At 42.2% G+C, this 25,463-nt stretch overlaps 1 protein-coding gene and 1 non-coding gene across 5 annotated transcripts in view; one reads left to right on the top strand and one right to left on the bottom strand.

The window, feature by feature from the left end:
- The window catches only part of SVIL (supervillin), a 215,740-nt gene that overhangs the window by 142,240 nt on the left and 48,037 nt on the right, over positions 1 to 25,463 (bottom strand). For all 4 annotated transcript variants that reach the window (XM_054592170.1, XM_054592180.1, XM_054592174.1 and 1 more), the window contains one exon: positions 13,467 to 13,566. The gene's annotated coding sequence lies outside the window, so the exon portion shown is untranslated. The remainder of the gene's footprint in view (positions 1 to 13,466; positions 13,567 to 25,463) is intronic.
- Positions 18,912 to 19,019, top strand: LOC129087802 (U6 spliceosomal RNA). Its single transcript, XR_008530936.1, has one exon. It is a non-coding gene; the product is annotated as a U6 spliceosomal RNA (small nuclear RNA).

Here is a 25,463-nt window from a genome sequence, read left to right as displayed (position 1 = left end):
CCAAGAGCACGCCGGCGTCTCCTGTCCTGCCCCATCCAAGCTCCTCAGCCCACTTCCCCCTTCAAGAGCTTGCCTGTCTTGTCTCTCTTTTCTTAAAAATTGAATTTATTGGGGTGACATCAGTAAATAAAACTATATCGTTTTCAGGCGTACAATTCTATAATATAACATCTGTGTATTGTGTTGTGTGTTCACCACCCCAAGTCAAGTCTCCCTCCATCAATATTTATCTCCCCTCTACCACCTTCTACCTCCCCCGATCTCCTTTTCCCTCTGGTAATCACCATGCTGTTGTAACTGTGATTTTTTTTGTTTGTTTTTTTGTTGACTCCCTTCATTCCTTTACCTATTTCACCCAGCCCCCCCACACCCCTCCCCTCTGACAGCTGTCAATCTGTTCTCTGTATCTATGAGTCTTTTTCTATTTTGCTAGTTTATTTTGTTCATTAGATTCCACATATGCATGAGATCACATGGTATTTGTTTTTCCCTGACTGGCTTATTTCACTGGCTTATTCCACTATTTTATTTGTTAGTTTATTTTGTTCATTAGAGTCCACATATGCGTGAGATCATATGGTATTTGTCTCTCTATGATTGGCTTATTTCACTTAGCATAATGCTCTCCAGGTTCATCCATGCTGTTGCAAAAGTTAATCCTTCTTTTTTAGGGCTGAGTAGTATTTTGTTGTATAAAGGTACCACCACTTTTTATCACAACTAATCTTCCACAATTACAATCTTCCCTCTCCCAGTCACCTTTTGCTCCTCTATCAGTTTTCCAATCCGATTCCGGCTCTCTGACACCCCAAAACTGCTGCCCCCAACGACAGGGTCTCTCAGTGGACTTGGCCTCTCCAAGGCATCTGATCCTCTCTGACCACTTCCAGCTTCATGGAACATGCCCTTTTGAAACATTTCTTTGTCTCTCCCCATGCCTTGCTGACACCCCCCATCCTCAGTTGGTTCCTGGGCCCTTCTTCCTTTCCTCTCCCTCAAATGCCCATTTCCCAGGACTCTGTCCTTAGCAGTCACTCTTCTCACTCCACCTCTCCCAGAGTGAGGTCTGCCACACCTGTGGCAGGATTCAGGATGACGATCATTCCTTGGGGTTCAGAATACTAGATATCTCAAGCAACATGTGACTCAAGACAATGCGACACTCGTCCTTTGCCATTATGACATGTGTGTGCCCCTGTTCACTTGACTGACCAAGGCCTTACTCGGGCTTGTCACTCCCATCCCAGCCATCACCAAGTCTTGCTGCCTGAAGCACAGCCTTCCCCACTACTTCCACTTTCTCATTGCCTCTTGTCAGGAGTCTCACCAGAACCTCCAACTGGCCCCCTCAACCCCTGACACCTCCCCAAACCCACCCTCTCCACCGCTTCCAGAATGCCTTGGACTCGCCCAAACCCCGGCACGGGCTCCGGCAGCAGTTCCCCGCGAGGGCCTGGGGGCTGGTAGCTGGGCAGCCAGTCACTATGCAGGGATGGAAGATGCTGGACAAACTCTTTGAATTAAATGTCCTTGGAGAGTAAATGTAAGCATGTCCTTATAAAAAAGTCACTTTCACCCTCTTGCATTTAATTCATCGGTAGCAGAAAAGAGGATCGAGTGACACTTAACCCAGAGATTATCTCATATAGACCAAGATCTGCGGTGACTCACTTTTACAGATGGGTTGCTAATAGTTGTGATGTTATGAGGAATTCTAATGTCTTGCTCTATTACAAACGGCCCATGCGGGTACACCCAGGAGTGTGTGACACATGAGGAGAGCGTGCAGCATACACGTACTGGTGGGAAACAGGGCTGAGAAAGCCTGGCCTACTGGACGCGCCAAAGTCCCTGCCTCTGTGACTGAGTGCCTGCCTACCTCTTCAGCCACACACCCCACCAACCCTCCCCAGCAGGGGACTGTGAGGAAGCACAGCGGCCACGGTGGTTGTGTTCCAGCAGTGCCCTTCCCTTCCTTCTCATTTAGAAATCCCCTAATCCAGGGGCCCCCAACTCCTGCGCCACGGACCGGTACCAGTCCATGGCCCGTTAGGAACCACAGCAGGAGGTGAACAGCAGGTAAAGCTTCACTCGCATTACTGGCTGAGCACATTCTGCCTCCCCCCAACTCCCCTTCTAAGCCCCTTCCCTGTCTGTGGAAAAACTGTCTTTCACAAAACTGGTTCCTAGTGCCAAAAAGGTGGGGGGCTGCTGCTAATCATTCTTTAAGACTTGGTTGACATTATTTCTCCTATAAACCCTTTCCTGACATGGCCTATGATTTCCAACCTCTATTCTCTTGGTGCCCAGAAGCCAGGGACTCCGTCATATCTCTTTAACCCTAGCAATCCATGTCTGCCGCTTGATAAAGGTCACGAATGTTTGTCTATGAAAACTGAAAGCCGGAATCAAAGTAGCTTGCAGTTGGTTCTTTTTTTTTCTTATTTTAATTCAGCAACAGAATTCTCTTTTTTTTTTTTTTCAGGTTTGATTGATCAATACTTAATACCCCTCTGAAGTTGGAGAGTGACAAGAATGATAAGTTGGTTCCTTAGTTTATAGGCAGAAAATAAAATAGATATAGTCAGCTCGGGTGCTTCCAGGCACCAGGCATGCTGTCCACCCGTCCTGTGTAGAGCACCTGTTTCTGAGGAAGGCTGACGTCAGAGCCCTGGCCAGCACTGTCAGTGCAGGGAGTGCGAGGCAACGACGCTGTCTGTCTCGCTGCCTCTGCCTTCTGAGAAGTCCGCTTTCTAAACAGCAATGGACATGAGCAATCATTAGAAGTATTTTTTTAAGCTGCTCATTTCCAGGGGATGAAAAGACCTGGCAACCAGGACCTATGTACACATTATGTCCTAATTTCTGCTATGACAGAACCAGACTTGGAATCATTTCATTCTTCTTTTTATTTTCCATAAACTTAGAATTGTGGCATCTATAAGTAAAGGCTAGGACAGGCCTTAGTCTCCTAACATTCACACTTGATACACCACTATAAACCTTCCGCATCATGAACAAATAATTTTATTTGGGGGTGGATTTTTTAAAAAGCAAAAAGGGGGAAATATTATTTTTGGTTAACATTTTTCCAACAACAAATTGCCCTTTCCCAGATAATCTAAATCAGCTGAGCAATGAGTCTGTCTCTGTCTCTCAAAGCTTATGAAGAACTTCACTGGCTTTAGATGACAATCTCTCAAGCTCCAAGGTCATGTGTAGGTCACTGGCTTGAACAACAGATGAGCAAGCCAACTCTTTTCTCCCAGGCTCCTGCTTCAAGAGCATGGGTGTGTAGCAATGCTCAGCATGAACAGAACTGCTGGCCTCACGGTCAAAATGAAATGTGAGTTTGCCAAGGGGGAGCCTGGACCGTGTTTATGAGTCCTGGCTCCAGGGATGCAGTCTCTCGCACAGCTGGACCAACATCACATTCCTGGACACCAGGCTCAGAGTCTTGAGAGTAATCAGAGATGTACAAAGGATGACATGATCCATTTAGGCCTCTCTCTCTCTCTCTCTCTATATATATATAAAAATATGGGATTTCTATCAATTTGTCACATGGCAGAATCACAGTGGTTCTCAAGTGGGAACATGACTTTAAAGTGATGCAGCTGGTGGAGTGAGGACCTGCTACCCCACAGAAGACTCTAGATGCTCTTTCCTTTCTATGCTGCTGTTGACACAAAGCTTTGCACCATAAGTGGTTTCCTTTGTTGATCCCAAACACCAAGAGGGAATGGAATATTCTTACTCCTGAATGAAAAACACAAGGAACCCATGTTTCTTCTTCGAGAGTATGTGAAAAGGCAAACATCTGCACCATGTTCCAAATGAGAATCAGGAGCAATGTCCAGACTTCAGAGATGCGCTGGAAACAGGGAGGACCTGGGCAGCGTCCTCTGCAACCGTGTTCTCGCAGCCTCCACGAACCTAGACAACCGCACTCACCCTGCGTCGGAGGCACGGTGCATGCCCTCTCCAGCTCAGTTGGAGCCCCACTTGAAACTTCATTCTCATTTTCCTCCAGAAACAGGGTTATAAGTGATGGCTGTGCACTTGGGCCAACCCACAAAAGCCTGATAAACCTGTAATAATGTGGAACCGCAGTACCAATAATTCTATAAAACTGAACCACTATGTGTTATAGTTTAAAATGTACTTGTGGCTCCAACTGGGGTTCCTGAAACATAGTTTCCTGGTAGCACAGTTGGTAACTTCCTACCCTAAGGTTTAAGCAGTGACTCTTGTTTTAAGGCAGGAGCTACAAAATTGAGGAGAAGGGTACTGTCTGAAGACCAAAGTGTGGGAGAACAAGATCGGGGCAGAGTCAACTTGGGGACAGCATGGAGCCTGGGGAGGGAAGGGGGCTGAGTTCAGCAGGATGAGTAATTTCTGAGGTAGGTGGAAGACACTAAGACCTAAAAAGTCTAAGAAAAAATAATGGGAAGATATAGGAATCAACCAATTAAGTTTAGCTTTGTGAAACGTCTATTAGATTTTCTTATATTTCTCATTTAGATGCATCAAGTAAAATCTTGGTTTTAGTCTAGAGACCAAAAATTGTGTATCTAGAGTAAGACTCTCATAGTCCCATCCAGTTCTAGAAAACTGAGATTCTGTAATTCCACGGCAAAGTGCTGCCGTCTTATACTCATTAAAGAAAAACAGAACTAGCAGAAAGAAAAGAAAGGAGAGAATAGAGACAGGAAGGGGATCGAAGGGGAGAGAAAGTATGTTAATGTAAGGCATTCTGGAGCGAGAATTATTAGGTAGTAGGATAGTGAACAAAGATACAAAAACTTGATCCAACACAGATTCAATCTATAGCAGATAAATCCTTCAAAGACCCTGATGTTATCTCATGGATTCATGACACCATGTTATTAGCATGTATGAAGAAATCCCTTCAGGGGAAATCTATGGAAAAATATAAAGTCAGTGGGATAGCGTACATTGTGTCAGGGGAAAGACAGGAGATAAATAGGCAAACACCCCTCAAACAACTACACTTAGTTCTTCCTGTTACTCCTGCCTCTGCCTGCGGCTTTCTCAGCCCACATTCCTACGGCAGTACCACCCCCACACCCCAATGCGAGTTCCACGAGAGCAGAGATTTTTGCCTGTTTTGTAGCCGTTTGATAAATTTCAGTGCCCGGAATCGTGCCTAGGACATAGAAGTGCTCAATTAATATTTGTTGAGAGAACAGAATAAATAATGCATAGTTTAGAGGAAGAGAGCCAAAGCATAAAGGTTTTTCAAAGGCTCCTTGCCCTCTCATTGCTCCTACCACCCTGCAATCTATGATCACAGGCCCTGCTGGCTTCAGGGAGTCTGTCCCACAGCCCGAATTATTTTATTTCCTTCCCAAGTACCTCTTTGGGGAAGATTTTCCTCATTAAGCAGTGCCTGATTTCAATGCAGGACTCCGTCACAAACCTCTCAAACATTCTGACCTAGGCACGGCCTCTCTTAGGCAAGTGACTGCACCTGGGCCAGGGGCGCGCCGAGGCCCTGCCGCAGCCTCTGAAGTAAGCTAACTGATGTGGCAGACCCGAAGGCCAGATCGCAACAGGCCAGCCCTACATGTTTTCTGATGATGGCCAAGTGGGCAAGGTTAGTCCTTTATGCCCAGAAACATGACACTGCTCTCCATACCAACAAGTATTAATTCAAATCCCTAGTGCACAGTCAGGATATGGAAATTAAAGTAATCTAATCTTGCAGAGGAAGAAGTATGAATCATCGTTACACGGTCTGACACAGAGCAGAATGATTAATCCCGGGCAGCACCGAGGTTAGGGGCCACGGTGATGGCTCCTGCGGGCCACAGACCAAACGGGGGAGGGGCAGGGTGGCCCACCAGCCAGCCCCAGAGAAGTCTGGCTCCCAGGGGAGCAGAAGCAAGGAGAGGCGATGCTGTGTTCTCAGGGCCACGCTTCAAAGCTGCTCATCCTGAGGGAAACTCTGTGACTGGGCGGGGGGCGGGGGGCACTTTGGGGCTAAAAAAATCTTGCCTCTCCTACGTTCTGACTGGTGGAAACTGCTTCAGCTCTGAAGTTTACTTATAAGTAGGAACTATACAATCATAACATCCCAGAAAATGACTAGAAACCCCAATTCTCTCCAGAGGGAAACAACAGAATATGCACAAGACAAGCAGGACAATGAAAAACAAACTAGTCCGAATGCTCTCCTAACCACATCACAAAAACATCCCGTTCTAAAGGGAGGTCTTGGACTTTTCCTTCAACTTTCAAAAAGACCACCGAAGCTCCCCGTCAAGAAACCACAGCCCCAGTGCACTTGGGGAAGCTGGTCAGGGCGCCTGCAGCCCTGAACCAGCCCTTGGCTTTTTTTCCTTTTTCTTTTGCACAGCTGTGTTCAATTTTCTGTCCTTAGGGTTTTTAAAGGAACATTTATTCTAGGGCCAGGAGTCTCAAGTTTTATAGTTATACAACGCCCTCTCCCAGAGCCAAAGAATGTTTGAAAAGCCTAAACCCGGCAAAGAGAATTAGTAAAAGTAGCCAAACGAAAGTGAAAAGTTAAGACTTGTTCCAATTTATATTCAACCTCTTACTTGATTGTATTTTACCTTCTGTTGCCCTACAAGACATTTGCTACCCATTTTTTATGTCAGTACAGGTGTGTATGTGAGTGTGTGTCGGGGGGAGGGGGGTAGAGAGAGAGAGAGAGAGCGCGCGCGCTTAGGAATAGGTAAGGAATGGAGAATTCCAAAGGTGTATTTCTATTCTTTCATGGTTTCTTTTTCTTGTTCTATGGTAAATTTTATTATAAATGAGGCCTGCATCTTACATGGGATTTAATAAAAGATGACAAAGAAAGATTCCTTTAGGAGTTTTATGTGCTTGCTTTTCCTATTTAGACAGCTAGATAGTAGATTTTGGTAATAGAACAGCCGTTTAAAAAAATAAAACTATATTTTTACTTAAAAAGTGAAATTATTGGCATTTTTAGTTGGAATGCTCTACACTAAGTACATTATCAACATCCTTAAATCAGCACCACACGCATTCCAAAATGAGAGCACGAGGCCCCGCCAGCCCATGAAATGCTAACCAGGTTCCTAAGTGCAGCCAAGTGGAGTGATTCCGAAAAGCCAGAAGTCCCGTACCTGTCTCTCCTGCTCTTCTCCCTTCACGTCACCCAGAGTCCCACATCTCACAGCAATCTGCCCAGAGCCTCTGCCTGCACAGGCTCATGAACATCACTTTGATGTTTGTCCCAAACTGCAGGCTGCCTGTTTCCTAAAACCCGTGTAAGCTGACAGACAAAGTGAAGTACAGGCTTCGGGGCCTGAGGTTTGCGACAGTGCACACCACCCGCAGGAGAGGCCTGGCTGTGCCCCAAAACAAACAAGAAGTTTTCTGAGAAACACAGCAGTTTGCACAGATCCACCCTGGGCAGAAGGAACCAAATCCATCCTCCTCCACAAAATGAGCTAAAATGCTGTCAGGAGCACCTGCTCAGCTGTCCAAGCCTCTGAGACGATCCGGAGACGCTGAAACTGACCTTGCCCGACCCTGGTCACAGCCAGGCTGCAGAGGCTTCTCCCAAAAAGCAGGTAGCTGTAAGCAGAGCCGACCAAACCTGTTCTCTTTACACCTGCTTTCCCTCACTCTTTTACTATCAAATTAAACCACAAAATTTTTCTTAAAAAAATAAATGATTCAAAAATAAAATCAAGATATGAAAAGTTTCTTTAACAAAGCCCTGGAGGCAAAATAACACATTGAGGTTCAAACAATTCCTCCCATATAATCACTCTAATTCTCCCGTGACAGCAAGTTGACAGAAGTCAGTAAAACCTCTAAGCCTAGGGCAGAGGCCAGCTGAAAAAAAAACAGGACTCTAAAGTCGAGGTTGTTTTTAAGCTGGTGATTTCCTATTTCCTTGTGGATAATGGTCTAGCTTTCAACCAAATAGGACATGCTACAAATATTGTTTTCTCATAATAATAAGTTTAACACCCTATGGATCTGTGCTCTAGAACAAATTAAGATGCTTCTTTCAGAGGAAGAATGTTTTAATGAGAATAATATTGAAAAATGCTTCCCTTGAAATCCTCCAATACATGTCCCCTCCATATACAATAAAACACAACCAAACAACAACCATATAATTAAAATACACACACACACACACACACACACACACACACGGAAAATCCTTATAAGGAGCCTTTAACCAGGGCTTGAAAACAAGGATGTTTTCTAATTTTGTGCCAAGCCAGCTAGAAAACAGCGGATTTTAAAAATACCTTTCTATGATAGGCCATTTATATGCCATGTAAAAAAGAGCAGAAATTTGAGCTAAAACACTAAGCTGTAACTTTAAAAATATGACTCACCAAACTGTGTGCACATGCATGAATGTGCACACATACACACACCCCGTAAAAGAAAAAACAAATAATGCTTGGCCTCATACAAAATGAGCAGTCAACAGACATGTGCTCAAAACACGATTTTCGCCCAAAACAGCCAATGGGCTTTATAGCCTAAGTGCAGTCCATTTTCTCAAGTGAAAGTAAAGGCTGGGTGTTGCTCACTCCACCTTGCCCAGGACCCACTCTGGTTGCGCTGATGTCTGAAGAGACGTGAAGCACGGGTGCGGCACAGCGGGACTGTGCGTATAAGGACTGCGCGTTATAAAAGGACTGCACCGGAAAGCGTGGAACGCCCTTTCTCTTTATTCTGATTTCAAATGAAAGTTTTCAAACAATTCCACCCAAACCTTGAAAAAGTACATTAATAAAATACTTTCTGCTTTATAACAAGATAAAAACCACGAGAGAACCATGAAGGAATGACCCTCTTCTCTGGACTGCAGGCTAGCACTACCCTGCTGCCCTACCCCTTCTTACAGGCTCGCAGCTCCCCACAGGCAGGATTTAATCCCTAGGAGCTGGCTCCAAGGAAGAGGTGGCCTCGAACCCCACTGACGCTCTGCACTCCGGGGTCTCAGCAGAGCAGGAAAGCATCCTAAAGCAAGTCTCACCTGCTGCCTAATGCTCTCCGCTTTAGCACTTCACATTTCCCTTCAACCCACTCTAACCTGGCCTCTGTGCTACTGAGTTACTACTCTTATCAATGTTATGAACAATGCCTGTCTTGGCAGTTCCAAAGCACACTTCTGTCCTCTTACTGTCCACAGTAAGAAGGGTGTACCCGTCTGTGGATTCTTCCCTCCTTATCAAGTCTGGGTTCAGTGACCCAGCACTTGCCTACTTTCCTTCCTCCCTGGCTGGCCCTCCTTCCGTTTTCTCTGTAGGCCTCCTCTTCCCACCTCATCCTGAGCCTTGTTCATCCTCATTTTCTCTCTCTCTCTCCCTCTCCCTCTCTCCCTCTCTCTCTCTCTCTCTCTCTCTTCCCCCATTTTCATCCTTACCTGTGCATTTAGCTATCATCTAAATTTTATCTCCAGTCATGATGGTCCCTCTGAGTTCCAGACACACATGCGACTATCTCCTTAAAATCTCTCATTGGATATTTCACAGATACTCAAACTTAGTATGTCCACAATAGAATTATGGATTTTCAAAGCTGTCTCCCCGCACTTAAAAAACAAAAGCTCCAAAAAACAAAAACAACTAACTCCTAGTCTTTCCTCTGCTTCTTAGAAGTTGCCATGGCCAAATTTTAGGGGTCATTGTTAATTCCTCCCTTGCCCTTAGCGCCCTATCTCATTGATCACCAACTGCTGACAGTCGCACCTGCAAAACGTATCCTGTTTTACGTATACACTGGCTTTATTGATATAATTCATATGCCATACAATTCACCAATTTAAAGTATAAAATTAAATAGTTTTTAATATATTCACAGAGTTGTATAATCATCAACAAACTAATTTTAGACATTCTCATCACCCCAAAGGAAACCGCGTACCCATTAGCAGACACTCTCAATTTTGCCCTAAACCCTCCAGTCCTAGGCAATCATTAATCTACTTTCTGTCTCTATGGCACATTTGCCTGTTCTGGAAATTTCACATAAATGGAATCATAAAATATGTGGTCTTTTATCTCTGGCTTCTTTCATTTAGCATATTTTTAAGATTCATCAATATTGTAGCATGCATGAGTTCTCTATTCCTTTTTATAGCCAAATAATATCCTACCATGTGGATATACAATATTTTATTAGTCCATCCAGCATTTGATGGACATTTGGGTTGTTTCCATTCTTTGATTATTAAAATAATACTGCTATGAACATTTGCACTTTTGTATAGACATAAGTTTTCATTTCTCTTGGTTATATATTTAGAAGTGGATATGCCAGATCATGACTTACCTTTATGTTTCCCTGTATACGGAACTGCCAGAGTATTTTCCAAAGCAGCTTCCTTGGAAGGATCTTGCCTTTCCACTAACAGTGTATGAGAATTCCAATTGCTCCATATCCTCACCAATACTTGTTACTGCGCCTTTCATAGTGGGATAAAGTGGTATCTCATTGTAGTTTTTATTTGCATTTCCCTGATTACTAGTGATGTTGAGGATCTTCTCATATACTTATTGATCATTTGCATATCTTCTTTGAAGATATACCTGTTTATATCTTTGCCTATTTTTATCCTCACTCAAGGACATGTTTATTTATTTTTTTTGTGAGGGGGAAGGGAGAAAAAGAGAAAGGGGGAGAAATGTCAATCTATTACCTCTTGCACGCGCAAGTGTTCCCTGTCCAACCGGGGACCAAACTACAAACTAGGCGTGTGCCCTGACTAGGAATTGATCCCAGGACCTTTCAGTTTGCAGGACGATGCTCCAACCAACTGAGCCACAGGGCAGATCTTTGCCTATTTTTAAACTGAGTTATCTTCTTACAGTTGAGATATAAGAGTTCTTCATATATTCTAGATGCAAGTTTCTTAACAGATCATATGATTTGCAAATATTTCTCCTATTCTGTGGGCTGTCTTTTCACTCTCTTGATAATGTCTTTTGATACACAAAAGCTTTTAATTTTGTTGAAGTCCAACTTACCTATATTTCTGTCACTTGTGCTTTTGGTGTTATAATTAAAAATCATTCCCTAAGCAAAGGTTATGAAGACTAACACCCATGTTGTTTCCCAAGAGTTTTATAGCTTTAGTTCTTACATGTAAGTCTTTGATCCATTTTGAGATCATTTTTTTAATATAGTGTGGGATAGGTTTCATTCTTTTCCTTATGGGTATCCACTTGTCCCAAAACCATTGTTGAACAGACTGTTCTTTTCCCATTGAATTGTCTTGGAATATTTGTAAAAAAAATCAATTCTCATAAATGTATTGTTTTATTTCTGGTCTATTAATTCTGATTCAAAGATCTCCATGCCTATCTTATGCCAATACAGCACTGTCTTGATTACTATAGCTGTGTGTTAAGTTTTAAAATTGGGAAGACTGAGTCTTCCAGTTTTTGCACTTTTCAATATTCTTTCATTTATTCTGGGTCCCTTAAATTTCTATATAAATTTTAGAATAATCTTTTCAATTTCTGCAAAGAATTTATCTGAGATTTTGATAGAAATTGTATTGAATATACAGATAAGTTTAGGAAATATCAACATTTGAACAATAGTAAGCCTTTGGGTCCATAAACATGGAATATTTTTCCATTTACTTAGATTTTCCTAAATTTCTTTCAGTTGATGTTTTGTAGTTTTAAGAATAAGTTTTACACCTCTTTGGTTACATTTATTCCTAAGTACTTTACTATTTTTCATGTTACTATAAAAGAATTTATTTTCTTTCTTTAAAGATTTTATTTATTTATTTTTAGAGAGAAGGGAAGGTAGAGAGGGAGAGAAACATCAATGTGTGGTTGCCTCTCACGCACCCCCAATGGGGGACCTGGCCTGTAACCCAGGCATGTGCTCTGACTGGCAATCGAACCAGTGACCTCTTGGTTCACAGACAGATGCTCAATCCACTGAGTCACATCGGCCAGGGCAGAATTTATTTTCTTAATAATTTCAGAGGTTCATTATGAGCGCATAACACTGCAACTAATATTTGTATCCTGCAACCTTTCTGAACTTATTTAGTAGTTCTAATAGTTTAGTAGCTTTCCCATATATAAGATCATGTTATTTGAAAATATAATTTTCCTTCTTCCTTTCCAATCGAGAAATCGTTTACTCTATAGTCTTTTCTAACTGCTCTGGCTGAACTCCCCGGCATCATACCGCATAGAAGTGATGACGGTTGCCCTGTTCCTGATCTTCAGGGGAAAGATCTCAGTCCTGATCGAGTAGGATGTTAGCTGTGGGTTTTCACAGACGTCCTTTTTCAGGTTAAAGAAGTTTCCTCATTCGTCATTTGTTGCTGTTGTTTAGTTTTGGGTTTGTTTGTTTGTGTTTTAAAATGAAAAGGTACTGGATTTTGTGAAGTGCTTTCTCTGCAAACCTTTGCACTTGCTTCTCCCTGTGTATGTTCTCTCTACACTATCTGCATAGCTCAGTATTTCTTATATATAGGAATCTACTTCCGAGCAGTCCATCATATTCAAAAGTCCCCATCCACCACTCTCTCTTCCCCAGTTGGTGTATCACATAATCTTTAAAGCACTCTGCCACTATTACTGTAAGCACAAATTTTGATAACACTTCTATATTAGGTTTACTAATTGTCAACATGCATTCATCATTTTAATCCTCACAAAAACCTTACTAGGTAGGTCACCAATTATCACCAATTTAAAGATATGGAAATTAAGAGAGGTTAAGTGTCTTGTTCAAGGTCAGGCGGTTTATAAGTGGCAGACTCTGGGTTAAAACCCAGGTCCCCTGGCTCCCCAGACCATTCTCTTAAATATGTTATCATGCCTATCAATAATTGCTCTTACTTCTTACCTCACTTACTGTCTACACACCAACATTGCCAATCTCATTTATTGTTGTATATTTAGAATCTGACACCATATATGGCTGGTGTTCAATTAGAAAAGAGTTCCACTGGACTCTGATAAACACTGGCAACTACACACACCCATGAAGAGTCAGAGGCTCATTTGTTCTGAGACCCTTCAGTAAGGAAGATTGTTTATCTTTAACCCCATGTTTTCCAAACTCCCTTGAGCACAGACCTATCTTCCTCTACCTGGCCCCTGTACTTGTACTTGGAGAAATACCGCCCCAGAGAGGCAGTTCAGATAGAACAGTTCCTGGAAGGAAGCTTCTGCGCCCCTTTCTGAGGCTGGACCTGCTCTCATTTACAGAGTCTCACTTAGAGTCCCTGAAATTTCACCCTGTAGCCATAGCTCAGTTCAAAAAGAAAACCCCAATCACAGAGACAGCTTCAGTGTTCTCAGAGCTCCGATTTGCTGAATATGATTCAAACAAATTCGCCCTGTACAACATACTTTTAACTATTCTCAGAACGCAGGCAAAACTGTGGTTAACAGTTTTGTTAACCACAAAACCGTTGTATTTCTTCCCTAACTACTTACAGTAATGCCGATATTTAAATCTGGCTTCAGATGCAGAATGACTTCAAAATCTTCATATCTTAGCTCTCTGAGTCTTCAAGGTCATCTACTCAAGCTCTCTCTGAAAAAGGAAAAAGAAAAAATTCTACTTTTAAGTCTAAAAAAGAAAATAGCCAGTAACATAAGACAACCACATGTATGAGCAAAGCAGGATACACTGCTGTGATTAATTATCTGCTTCTAAAGAATGTTCTCCCTTTCAATCATTTATTTACATCAGCAACTACAAATTATAGGCAGTGGTTAGAGCATCTTTTTCAACCTCATAAAAAAATCATTTTTAAAAAAGACATTTTCTCCTTTATCTTAAACTCTGAACAAAGTCATTTTTATGTAATGATTCTCTAAAAGTCTAACGGTTCTGCAGTGACTGAAATTTTATATATTTGGTCTGAAGGCAAGAGTTATCTTGAGTAAATATGAGCACTTCCTAAAACACAAATTTCCATCAGATTCAAACAAGGGGCTTTGGGAAAAGTGGTCTATAACAAAAGGAGGCTTAAAAAAACCAGGGAGAATGGGCTGGAACGCATCACGTACAGCCATGAGGAGCTGAAAAAGGCCCAATTCCTTAGAAAAAGAGAGACAGTGGATAAAAAATGTTAGGAAACTAGAGTAGCTGTCCTAGGGCACCCAGAGTGACTGGGCTAGAGCTTGGTTATGCCCTTAATTTCAGGGCAACAAAATCTTCAACATTTAATTTCCTCTAAGGCTGGAGCATAGAGGAAAACCTTATTCATCCTGAAAGTACAACAGAGTAGGACTAAGACAAACATATACTGGCATTTCCCTTTGTGATCTTTCTAACTGTTGTAATTTGTTTGTAAGATGACTCACATGGTTATATTCCTTACACCCGAAGTGGCTGAGTGCCTGTTGGGAGCTCTGATGGCTCAGCCCGGGAGAGGGTGCTGATGAACGTAAGCACAGCTCCGGCCCCGAGGTCCCGGACTGCAGATGGGAGCCCCTAGTGCATTAGCTGGTTAGTTGGTTAATGGTTAGGGTTGCCTTTGGGAACTATTTTACTTTAAGCTACTGAAGCACTTCCTCCTAGCTCCTCCTAATCAATGCCTATTCAGAACTTCCTGGCATTATCTTTTGAAAAGGTCACCTTAGGAAAGAGCTAGCCCAAGCACAGAAGGCCCTGAGCTAGACAGCAGCCCATGACCCACCAACACTGTAAAGGATCAGAGCTGGGACCAGTTCTCAGTTTTGAGAAGCATATGGGAGGCATGGAGTCAGAGCCTATCATACTGTATTGCAAGAATGGGCCTCATCTCCAGAAGCCCAGGCTGAGGCAGCTGATGAGGAATTCGGCCTGTGGTATTGAGCAGGGGAGCTGACCCACGTGAAGTTCCCATAAAACAAAAATACACTGGTGTCACCACTGCTTGGTGCAATTCAGGTAGCCACGAACTTGTGACTGGAAACCACATAGGTGGCTGTGGTAAACACAGACAAACTATTGTTTCAAGTAGGTTGTTTTTGGCACCAAAAATAAAGTCATTTTTCCTCCTCCCCCATAAATCAGTTTATTACTAAAAAGCTTTTGCAGCCTTGTGAACTGGACTAGACTGATTTAAGCCTGTTTCCTCCAGGGCTCCTCCTCAGGATACTAAACTGGGGGAGAATTTGCCTGCTTTGGAAAAGGGTACTCTCTGTACTGACCATAAAAGAAAGAAAAAAGGAAATTACTCAAAAGGAGAAAATGCCAAGAGAACCAGAAGAAGCCGAGCACTGAGGGCCGGATAGGAACGCGCACCATTCCCTCTTCGTAGACAGCGCCACGCTCTGCCTAGGCTCGCACATCTGTCTGGCCTTGGCCCCGTCCCTCAGTCACCCTCTAGCGCAGGGGTTCCCAGACTTGAGTGTGCAGAACAGCTGCCTTGGGCTTTATAATTGTCAGTCAGAAAAAAGGAAATCTATGGTGCAGCTCCGAAGCCCAAGGACCCAGGGCTTCTAGGAACCTAGTTTGCCCCAAAACAAGGGGAAACCCTCAGTCTCTCGATGATAAAACTTCAGAATATAGTCACTTGCAGGAAAACAAAACAATAAATCAGCTTTAATACACTCAAGGTACCTTGGGGAAAAAAAAAAAGAGCAAGACCACAATCAGGAAAGAATCCAAATCAGTGACAGGTTGAAGTTTAATAGATTAGTTACACCTGTAAGAAAAAAGGGGGCAAACTACTCCAAGGAAAGCAGGGCACTATGGAAAGAAGACTCCTTATGGCTTGTGCAGGAGAAAGAGGATCTTCTCTCAAAAGTCAGACCCTGAGACCTTGTCTTATCTCTCCAGGCCTCTCTCCACCTTTCTAAAGTTTTTCCTCCAGGAAAAAAATGAACTTATGCTTGATTTTCAGATGATGACCAATCCCTATGCAAAAACTCTGACACAACTTTGTGACTGACTCTAGACCAACTGCATCTGGAGGGGAAACATGCCAGAGAAACACACTTTTACCTTCATGTTTCAAAAGACAGTTTTGACAGGAGGTGCCTATGAGATGCCCACAGTGAAGGGACATTTCTGGTGTTTTACTCACACTTAACTATGATAGTGCCAGGTGGCTCTAGGCCCAGAGCATTTAGCAGGGTCTTGTTCTCCTCTACCAGGCATCCAAAGGTCCTCCATGACGGACCCTCAGGACAAGGCTTCCACAAAACCTACCTTTCACTCTGGCTGCCTTCTCCTATCTTTCTTTCCCTGGATGCCTAGAGCAAGGAAAGGGAGTTCTTCAAGATATTTTGCCAGAACCATGGGCATTTCCTCCCTACCGTTATATAAATCTCAAGATACATTTCAGGATTCAGCTCAGATACCTCCAGTTCCCATGTGCCTTCCCTGACTGCCTAAACTTCTTCCTCAGGGAACTGTCCTTCTGAATCTGTGCAAAACTTCTGAGTTTAAATGACCACTATAGTTAATTCTCAGCCATCCAGGGTTGGACCAGCCATAGCAATCAATCAATCAATCAATGGTATAATATCATTATTATTTAAATATCTGTAAAAAAACCCAATAAAATTCTGTCAAGTCAACAAAACCATGTACCCATTAGAAAATATCCAGTTCAAAAGTACCTTTGTACCCCTATGTTCATAACCGCACTATTTACAATAGCCAAGTGCCGGAAACAGCCTAAGTGTCCATCAGTTAGTGAGTGGATCAAAAAAACTGTGATACATTTACACAATGGAATACTACACAGCAGAAAGAAAGAAGGAACTCTGACCTTTTGCGACAGCATGGATGGAGCTGGAGAGGATTATGCTAAGTGACATAAGCCAGTCAGTGAGAGACAAATACCATATGATCTCACTTATAAGAGGAATCAAATAAACTAATGAGCAAAATAGAATCAGAGGCACAGAAACATGGAACAGGCTGACAGCGGCTAGGCAGGAGGGAAGAGGGGCATAATGGTGCAAAGAAGGGGGAGGACTGGTCGAAGGACATGTATGAATGACCCATGGACATGGACAGCAGTGTGGGGATTCACTGTGGGGGAGTGGGCTCTGCAGAGGATGGTAAAGGGGGAAAAATTGGGACAACTATAATAGAACAACAATAAAAAAAAAGAAGGTATCCATTGACAGGAAGTACACAGTAGCCCACAGACATCATCATGGGTCTGTAACAGTGTGGGGACAGCCCCATTTTATCACCCCTCAGACATGTACTTATTATGTTGGTGCCCAAGGTGTCACTGTGTGAGCATTAATTCTAGGGCCACACAACTTGATGGGAAGCTGTTAGTAAGTGACTAGGCTGTCATATGTAGAAGCCAAGGCTAGAGGCAAATGAGCAATGACAACAGTGGAAAGGTGACACAGGAGATAGGGCAGCAGGGACGCTGGGGGTTGAGGGCTCCCTTCAAAGATCACTGGGCTCATGGCAACACTTTTAGGAAGAGGAAAGGACAGCTCTCAATAACACATGAAACTGCCTAGGCTTCATTTTAATATTGGGGGGCAGTGACAGAAAGCTTGAAATAAAACAAATAATAGAACATATGATATTAACACCAGACCACTTTATTTTTCAAGAAACTTATAGGAGGTTTTGTCACCCTGAACTATTAGGATTGTAATGTTTTTACACATTAGGACAGTATCCACAGAACAGTGAACATTTTCCGAAATACTGGATTTTTTATTAAATAAATGTCGATAGTCCTCACTAAGAGTATATTAATGTGCATTTCAAGTGCAATTTGACTGTAACAACTTTTTTTGTACTCTACGTGTCTTAATCAAGAGTTACCTCTATTTCACATGTATTTTTTTTCCTCTAAAACAACTGGGTTTGTATGAGCAGGAATCTTATCTTGTAATTCATGTTTTTATTATTTCATGAGCATGAGTTTAGTGCTCAACAAACAGATGCTCAAATATTAACAGGGTTACCGTTGGGCACAGGGCCAGCTCCCCCCCCCACCCGCCCCATGAAGGCTTCTGGCATCAGCACATCACCAGCTGCAGGAAGATGCTCACAATCAAAATAGCAACTGACGTGGGGACACATGAAGGAGAGGGAGCTAAAATAGGCCCCAAAATCCTCCTTGGTAAAATCCAGAAACACTACCACTCCTTTGTCCTTGGGGATACCTTCCTATAGGACACATTTCTCACTTTATGGGCTTTATGCCACTATTGGGTGAGCGTCCCATATTTCGCATTACAGCATAGTTCCTTAAAAGGCAGTGTCAGGTTCTTGTACATTTTCAAATATACTCCTGCAAAATCCTGGGAGGTCTTCTGTTTCAAAATTCAAAGGATGTGGGTGTTATCCAAAATCACAGGTGGAAAAATCAAGTTAATGAGCAAAATTCTCTTCTTTAAGTTCTCTCATCTTTTTTTTTCAAAATTTGTGGTGTCCCCTACTCCTTGTCTAATAGCAACCACAAAATGAATAAACAAGTAGCAAGCAAACATAGAAGAAAAACTCAGCTTGCTGTTTGATAGACCTATGTATTTGTGAATATGATTTTATATTATTTTTAGCATCCAAATATAGTGTCATGGACTGAATGTTTGTATTCCCCCAAAACTCAATTGTTGAAATTGTAACCCCCAGTGTGATGGCATTAGAAGGTGAGACCTTTAGGAGGTAATTAGGTCTGGAGGTAGAGCCCTCATGACAGAGTTAGTACTCTTATATGAGGAGACATAAAAAGCTTGCTTCTCCTCTCTGCTCTCTACCATGTGAGAATGCAGCAAGAAGGCAGTTGTCTGCAAACCATGAAATGAGCCCTCATCAGTAACTGAATCTGCCAACATTTTGATCTTGAAATTCCCCACTTCTAATACTGTAAGTAATGAATGTGTATTCTTTAAGCCACCCAGTCTCTGACATTTTGTTATGGAAGCCCAAACTGACTAACATACAGAAAGAGACAACTTGTGCTCGCTTCGGCAGCACATATACTAAAACTGGAACAATACAGAGAAGATTAGCATGGCCCCTGCGCAAGAAAGAGACAACTTTATGCTTAGTAATTAAGTATACACACATACACAAACATGGAGAGAGAGAGAGAGAGAGACAGATGACATAGATACATATATTTATCTATATATACACACACATAGTTGTTCCTTCTTCTGGATAGGAAATACACTCCAGCACCCTACCCCCACCCCCAGTGGATGCTTGAAACCACAGATAGTACCAAACCCTATATAGAGTATGTTTCTTCCTGTACATGATAAAGTTTAAACTATTCTTGCATTTTGGGGCCACTGCATTAAGTAAAATAAAGGTTACTTGAATGGGAGCACTGTGATATCAGGACAGTCGATCTGACAACTGAGGTGGCTACTGACTAATGGGAGCGGAGTGTACACAGTGTGGAGATGCTGGATAACAGTATGATTCATGTCCTGGTGGGACCGAGGGGGATGGCGTGAGATTTCATCACACCCCTAAGAACGGCAACGCACAATTTAAAACTTTTGAACTGTTGATTTCTGGAATTTTTCCATTTACTATTTTCCAGCTGTGGTTGACTGCAGGTAACTGACACCACAGAAAATGAACCTGTGGGTAAGAGGGGCCTTCTGTACATACATGTATATATATCTCTCTCTCTATATATATACACATATATACATATACGTGAGGTCTGTCAGAAAAAAGTCCAGCCATTGCTAATATAATGCGAATGGTTTGCATGACAACGATGCAATCTGGCAGCTAAGGAGAGTGGAGTTGAATGCACATGCGTGAACAGTGATGACTTCACTGTACTGGTCAGTGGGGGCAGTAGACACCAGCTGAGTGAGCATGTGTCCTGTGTGGCCGTTGCATTCAAAATGACTGAGCAAGTAGAGCAATGAATCTGCATCAAATTTTGCATTAAGCTTGGACATTACTCCACAGAACTATTTGGATGATTCAGAAGTCCACAGCTACGGGCAACTGGTGATTGGGAACTTGATCACAACAATGCACCCACTCATGCATCACGTCTCATATCACGTTCTTTGGTGAAACATCAAATCACCCAGGTGACCCAGTCCCCCAACAGTCCATATTTAGTGCCCTGTGACTTCCAGCTTTTCCCAAAACTAAAATCACCTTTGAAAGGGAAGAGATTTCAGACTGTCGATGAGATCCAAGAAAATATGACGGGGCAGCTGATAGCAATTGGTAGAACTGTGTGAGATTCCCAAGATGCCTACTTTGAAGGGGACTGAGGCATCTTTGCCTTATGTACTACGTTTCTTGTTCTTCTTCAATAAATGTCTCTATTTTTCAATTACATGGCTGGATACCTTATGGACAGACCTCATATATTAGTACATATAATATCAAAATACATAATGTCCTAAGCTGAAAGACAGAAGAGAATGTAACACTTGGACATTTCACAGTGTGTCTCAAGGAGCGCCATGACTTTCTGCAATTGTCCTTAAACTTCAACAAGTCTGAAACCACCACACAAGTATATTTTTACAGGCAATTCAGGAGGAATTCTAAATGTACAGTTGCACAACGAAAAGAGAACTAAGGCCCTTGACAGAAGAGAGCGCTCCATTTCCTTTGCCAGGGGCGGGTGGGGGTTCCCAGTGGATGGTGGTAGGCACGAAACAACCATCATGTTCTGCCGCCTCTTTGGCCTCCTAGACACAGTCAAGCCATCCAGTTCAGCACTTGGTGAAGACAAATATTTTCTACTGCTCTTTACTGGCTTCACATGAACATGTTTTCACAAAAATAAGATTATTATGTAAGGCCTTGCTCTTTTTCCTAACTGAATAACAAACACCAAACAAAAAACCTATTGATGTACAAGTTGCATTTCATAATAGTATGCACTCGGGTTGGGGTTCATTCTCTGGCGTGCTCCACCCATCAACCTCCTGACGGGTAAAAAGGTGATGGGCTGGGAGGTCATGGGTCCTGCCTGCCTCTGGGCCACTCTCACCTCCTTTCTCTCATCTTTAAGTAATATTTCTGGATGCATGTTACAGAGGTGGATCTCCAGAACTTCAAGTATAAGGAGCTCCTTTATTATGTCATAAATTTCTGTAACACCCCCCCATTCCAGTAGTTGCAAGTTTAGTAGGACAAACTGAAAGGCTACTATGAATTCAGGAGTGCATATCAGAACTTTACATTTTATAAGTCTCAGCTCTTAGAAGCATTTAAAGTAACTGTGCATTTGTGAGCCCCGAGCTAGCCTGCAGGCACGCTGAGAACAACGTGAATCCCTTCGCCCCTGTGATAAGTCTGAAGTGCATGAACCATGGTGTAGCACTGTGTCAAAGCCAGGTGCACACGTGGGCAGGCCCTCCTCGGTCCCTGAGGGGCATAGATGGACCTGCTTGCTGGCTGCACCCTGAGGTGGTGCCCCAAACAGAGGCAACTTGACTGCACTCGCACATGTCCCAGGTACCAAACAGGAAAGCCAAGCCAGGCCTTTTCCCTGGAGACTTGGTCACTGCAAAGAAATGTCAGAAAAAAGTTGCTAAGCCAGGCTGAAAGACAAGCATTTTTGTAGGGAGGTAGCAGCAGCAGGAACAACAAAAACAACAACAACAACAACAACAACAACAAAAACACTAGGAAGAGAGAAAGAGAGAGAGATGATTAAAAATCTGGTGCTGAAACTTCTAACCCTGACATAGTGATCAAACTGTGGTCGACTCAACCCTTCAAGTGAGGGAAGCAGGGACTGATGCAGGAGGACAGTGCACCCCAGAAATCACAACCACCTTCTGAGCCTCTGAAACTGGGAGAAATAAGCCAAGAGGCCCCAAAACTGACGCCACTTAAGCATGTGCCTCGAGTCAACACATGCAAATATTAAAACGCATCTTAGGATAACCAGAAACTGGATGTTATTCTAGGAAATGTCATAAATTCTGGTTCTCACTGTTACCTGAATTTTAGTCATTCTTTGAACAGGTAGCTATTCTTAGCAACTGTGTGAGACAAATGCATGAAAAACAGGTTTTATTGGGGATAAAGTTTAAAGTTAATAACACTAGCAACAGCAACTAGTTCTCATATATCATTTAACATTTGCCAGGCACCGTCCTAAGCACTCTATACATATTAACCACTTAATCACCACCACTAACTACTCTTATTATCCCTATTCTACAGATGAAGCAACTAAGGCATAGAGAGGTTGCTCAGGGTCACCCAGGTGGTTAGTAGCAGCATTTGGCTCAAAAGTTCCCACTCTCAAACACTGTGCTACATGTACTACTGATTTAAAAATAGTGTAAAAGCTTTAAGAAAGAAAAAAACCTGTTCACAAGATTCTGCATACTTCATAATTAGTATCTCCAAGATAAATCTATATATCTTTTAATAAATCTATATGTCTTTTAATTACCACAGATTTTTTTTGTGACTTCTCCACCAAGGGTGAAGTGAATCTGCACCACTGTGAGGGTCTAAGCACGGTTGTCTATCCCACACCTGGTGCGAAATCTTAGGAATCTCCCCCTAGCTCTGGGGGCAGGGTTAGCCACCTTGTGCAGATGCCCCTGAGCCTGCCACACGCACACCGAAGTCCCTCCTGGGGCTGCCATTAACCTTGACATCAGTTTAACTTAGTTCACCGCTACCGAGCCAGACCAATGTGACCTTAGCGTTATGTGCAGACACAGAAAACAGAAATTCAGGTAACAGTGAAGGGTTAAAAGACTTTTAAATAAAAGTAATTTAAAGGTCCAAGTATAAGAGATTGGAACACAAAATTGAGGGGAGAAATGGAGAGAAATCCCGAGGTTTTGCTTCAAGAAGGAAAAGCACTCTGGACATTAGTACTTGAGGGTTAAAAAGCAGCTCACAGAACTCATACCTTATTGATAGGGAAAGAAAATAGTATGGCCACATTGAAAATCAGTTTGGCCATTTAAAAAAAAAATAAAGTTAAACATATACTTACCATACAACTCAGCATCCCCACTCCTAGGTATTCATCCAAGAAAAAAATAAAACATATGTTCCCATAAAAATGTGTTATGAGAGTTTTATTCATAAACACCATAAACTAAAAATAACCCAAATACTCATCAACTGGTGAATGGAGAGGCAAACTCTATATCCACACAATGAAATACTAAATCAACAAAAAAGAACAAACTACAGAATACATGCAACATGGGTGACTCTCAAGTGCATTAATCTAAGTAAGATTCAAAAAGCAATATACTACTTGATTCCATTTATATGACATTTTGGAAAAGGCAAAACTATAAGGATAAAAAACAGATCAGTGGTTGCCAGGGGCTGAGTGGAAGAACTGATTACAAAGGGGCACAAAGAAGTTTTAGGGAGATGAAAATTTATATTTTGATTATGGTGGTTACACCATTGGATGCACCTACCAAAACTCACAACTGTATACTTTTAAAAAAGAATGAACTTTACTGTATGTAATTTATATGTTAATACACCTGACTTTTTAAAAGTAGCTCAGAGCACTTATGCCAACAAAATTATCTCCTGGAATGGGGTTCTTTTATCTTCTACAAGATTCTACAAGCCATTTAGCCAACCTCCTCTATTAACTCCTACCTCCAACTTCTTCTCATACAGTATATATAGGGAGATTACTGGTTGCTCATTTGTAGGAGAAAAAGCTCCTTTAGTCATATAAAATTTCTTAAAGTAACCTCTGAGTGTTTACATAATTATTGGAACTCTCCCACATTAAAAATAGACTTTAGTATGTGGCTCTTTCTCCTGGTGCTAAAAATGTGCCCGCTAATCACTAAGGAAAGAAGCCAGGTAAGGTTCCAATGGCTTTGTTTGTCTACACAGATCGTCTCTATAAAACCATTAAATAGCCAGGAAGCTCAGGTACTGTGATTCTTATATTGAACTCGTTGAAGGTAAACCTAGGTTAGTGCTGAAATCTTCAGGGAACTAAATCTAAGATAAGCTTTGACTGTTGAATGGCAAACCTTTAGTAGGATAGGAATCTTTGAAAAACATGTAATACTGAACAACATGACTGTACTATGATTTGGACTCCACAGGAAGCCCAAACCAATGTGAATGGTTCTGGTTCTTTCCTTCATTCAAAACTGAGCAGGTACATCATGATTGTTCACATGTGCTAGGCACAAGAGATACAAGGACAAACAAAAGTCCCCATCGTTATGGAGCTCACATTCTCTTGGAAGTGGCAGACAAATTATAAATAAGTGAATGGAAAAATAAGCTGTACAATCAATAATAGACTGAATGTCAACTAATTGGAGCTGAGAAGGAAAGGCAGCGTAAGACAATGGGAGGGGGTGGTGGAATAGAGCTTCTGTGTTCGAGAAAAAGGTCAGGTGTTTCTGAAAAAGTAATATTTGAGCACAGACCTGGGAGAATTGCGAGGAGAGCCGGTGAGTACCCGGAGACATAGTGTGCAGTAGGAGGAGGAGAGAAGAACTAGTGCAAATTCTCAAGTCTTAAGATGGAAGTGTGACTGCTATGTCCGAGGGACTAGCGAGGTGGTGAGTGCGGCTGGAGCGAGGGAAGGACAGAGTGCCTGGGAATGCTGGTCAGAGCGAGCTGAGCACAGATCGCATCAGCCCTGTGCCAGAGATGGACTTTGGTTCTATCCGAAGTCACCGGAAGCCAGTGTTGGGTGTGGGCAAGGGACTGACATGATCTTGATTTAGTTTTAAAGAATCGCTTTGGTTGCTCTGAGGAAAACAGACTTCGGGGATACGTAGGTGCGGAAGTGGACAAGAAGAAGCAGAGAACTTGATAGGAGGCCACCAGAGCCATCAAAATAGAGACAATAAGGCCTAGATTGGGTGGTGACAGCGGAGGAGATGCGAAGTGGTCAGACTGGACAGCTGGGTGCGTGATGGTGCCACTGCCTGAGATGAAAGGTGTTGAGATGGAGCAAGTTAGTTCCATATTTAATAGCTGCCATCTGAGTTACTGGAAAGCGTATATAATATTGCTACACAGTTAGAGGACCAAATGAAGGTGAAGCAAAGTTTAATTGGACCCAAATAACATTATACCTTAAGACTTTCTTTATAATAGAAATAGGTGACTCAGGACCAGCTGAGATACTAATTTTATCTTGCAATAGCAACCCCACTGACTAGCTTATTAACTACATGCAGCTAAGAAAAGGATTTCTGTAAGAAAATACACACTTTATTAGTGAGCTTTCCAGGAAACAAAGATTTCCAGTGAAGCTAATAAAAACTTCAAAGCTTCCTACAATACATCAGCAATGCTTTGAAGATCCGTTTATTTAACCTTTACTAAAAAAAAAAAAAAAAAAAAAAAGTCAGCCAGATTGCAGAATGTGAATATTCTTTTCTAAATTTACAATATAAAAAAGCTTTGTCCGATGGGAAAGAGAAGTCAAATTATAAGACTCTTTAATTGCTTTTACGTGTTAAAGCCTTTTACATAAACATTGTTTTGTTCGACATAATCCACATCAAAGCATTTATCTGCTTTACAGATTATTT

This window comes from Pteronotus mesoamericanus, unplaced genomic scaffold (assembly GCF_021234165.1).
Source record: "Pteronotus mesoamericanus isolate MK-2021 breed Mesoamerican mustached bat unplaced genomic scaffold, CSHL_Meso_final contig_130, whole genome shotgun sequence".
Classification (NCBI taxonomy): Eukaryota; Metazoa; Chordata; class Mammalia; order Chiroptera; family Mormoopidae; genus Pteronotus; species Pteronotus mesoamericanus.
This window is presented reverse-complemented; position numbering and strand designations above follow the sequence as displayed.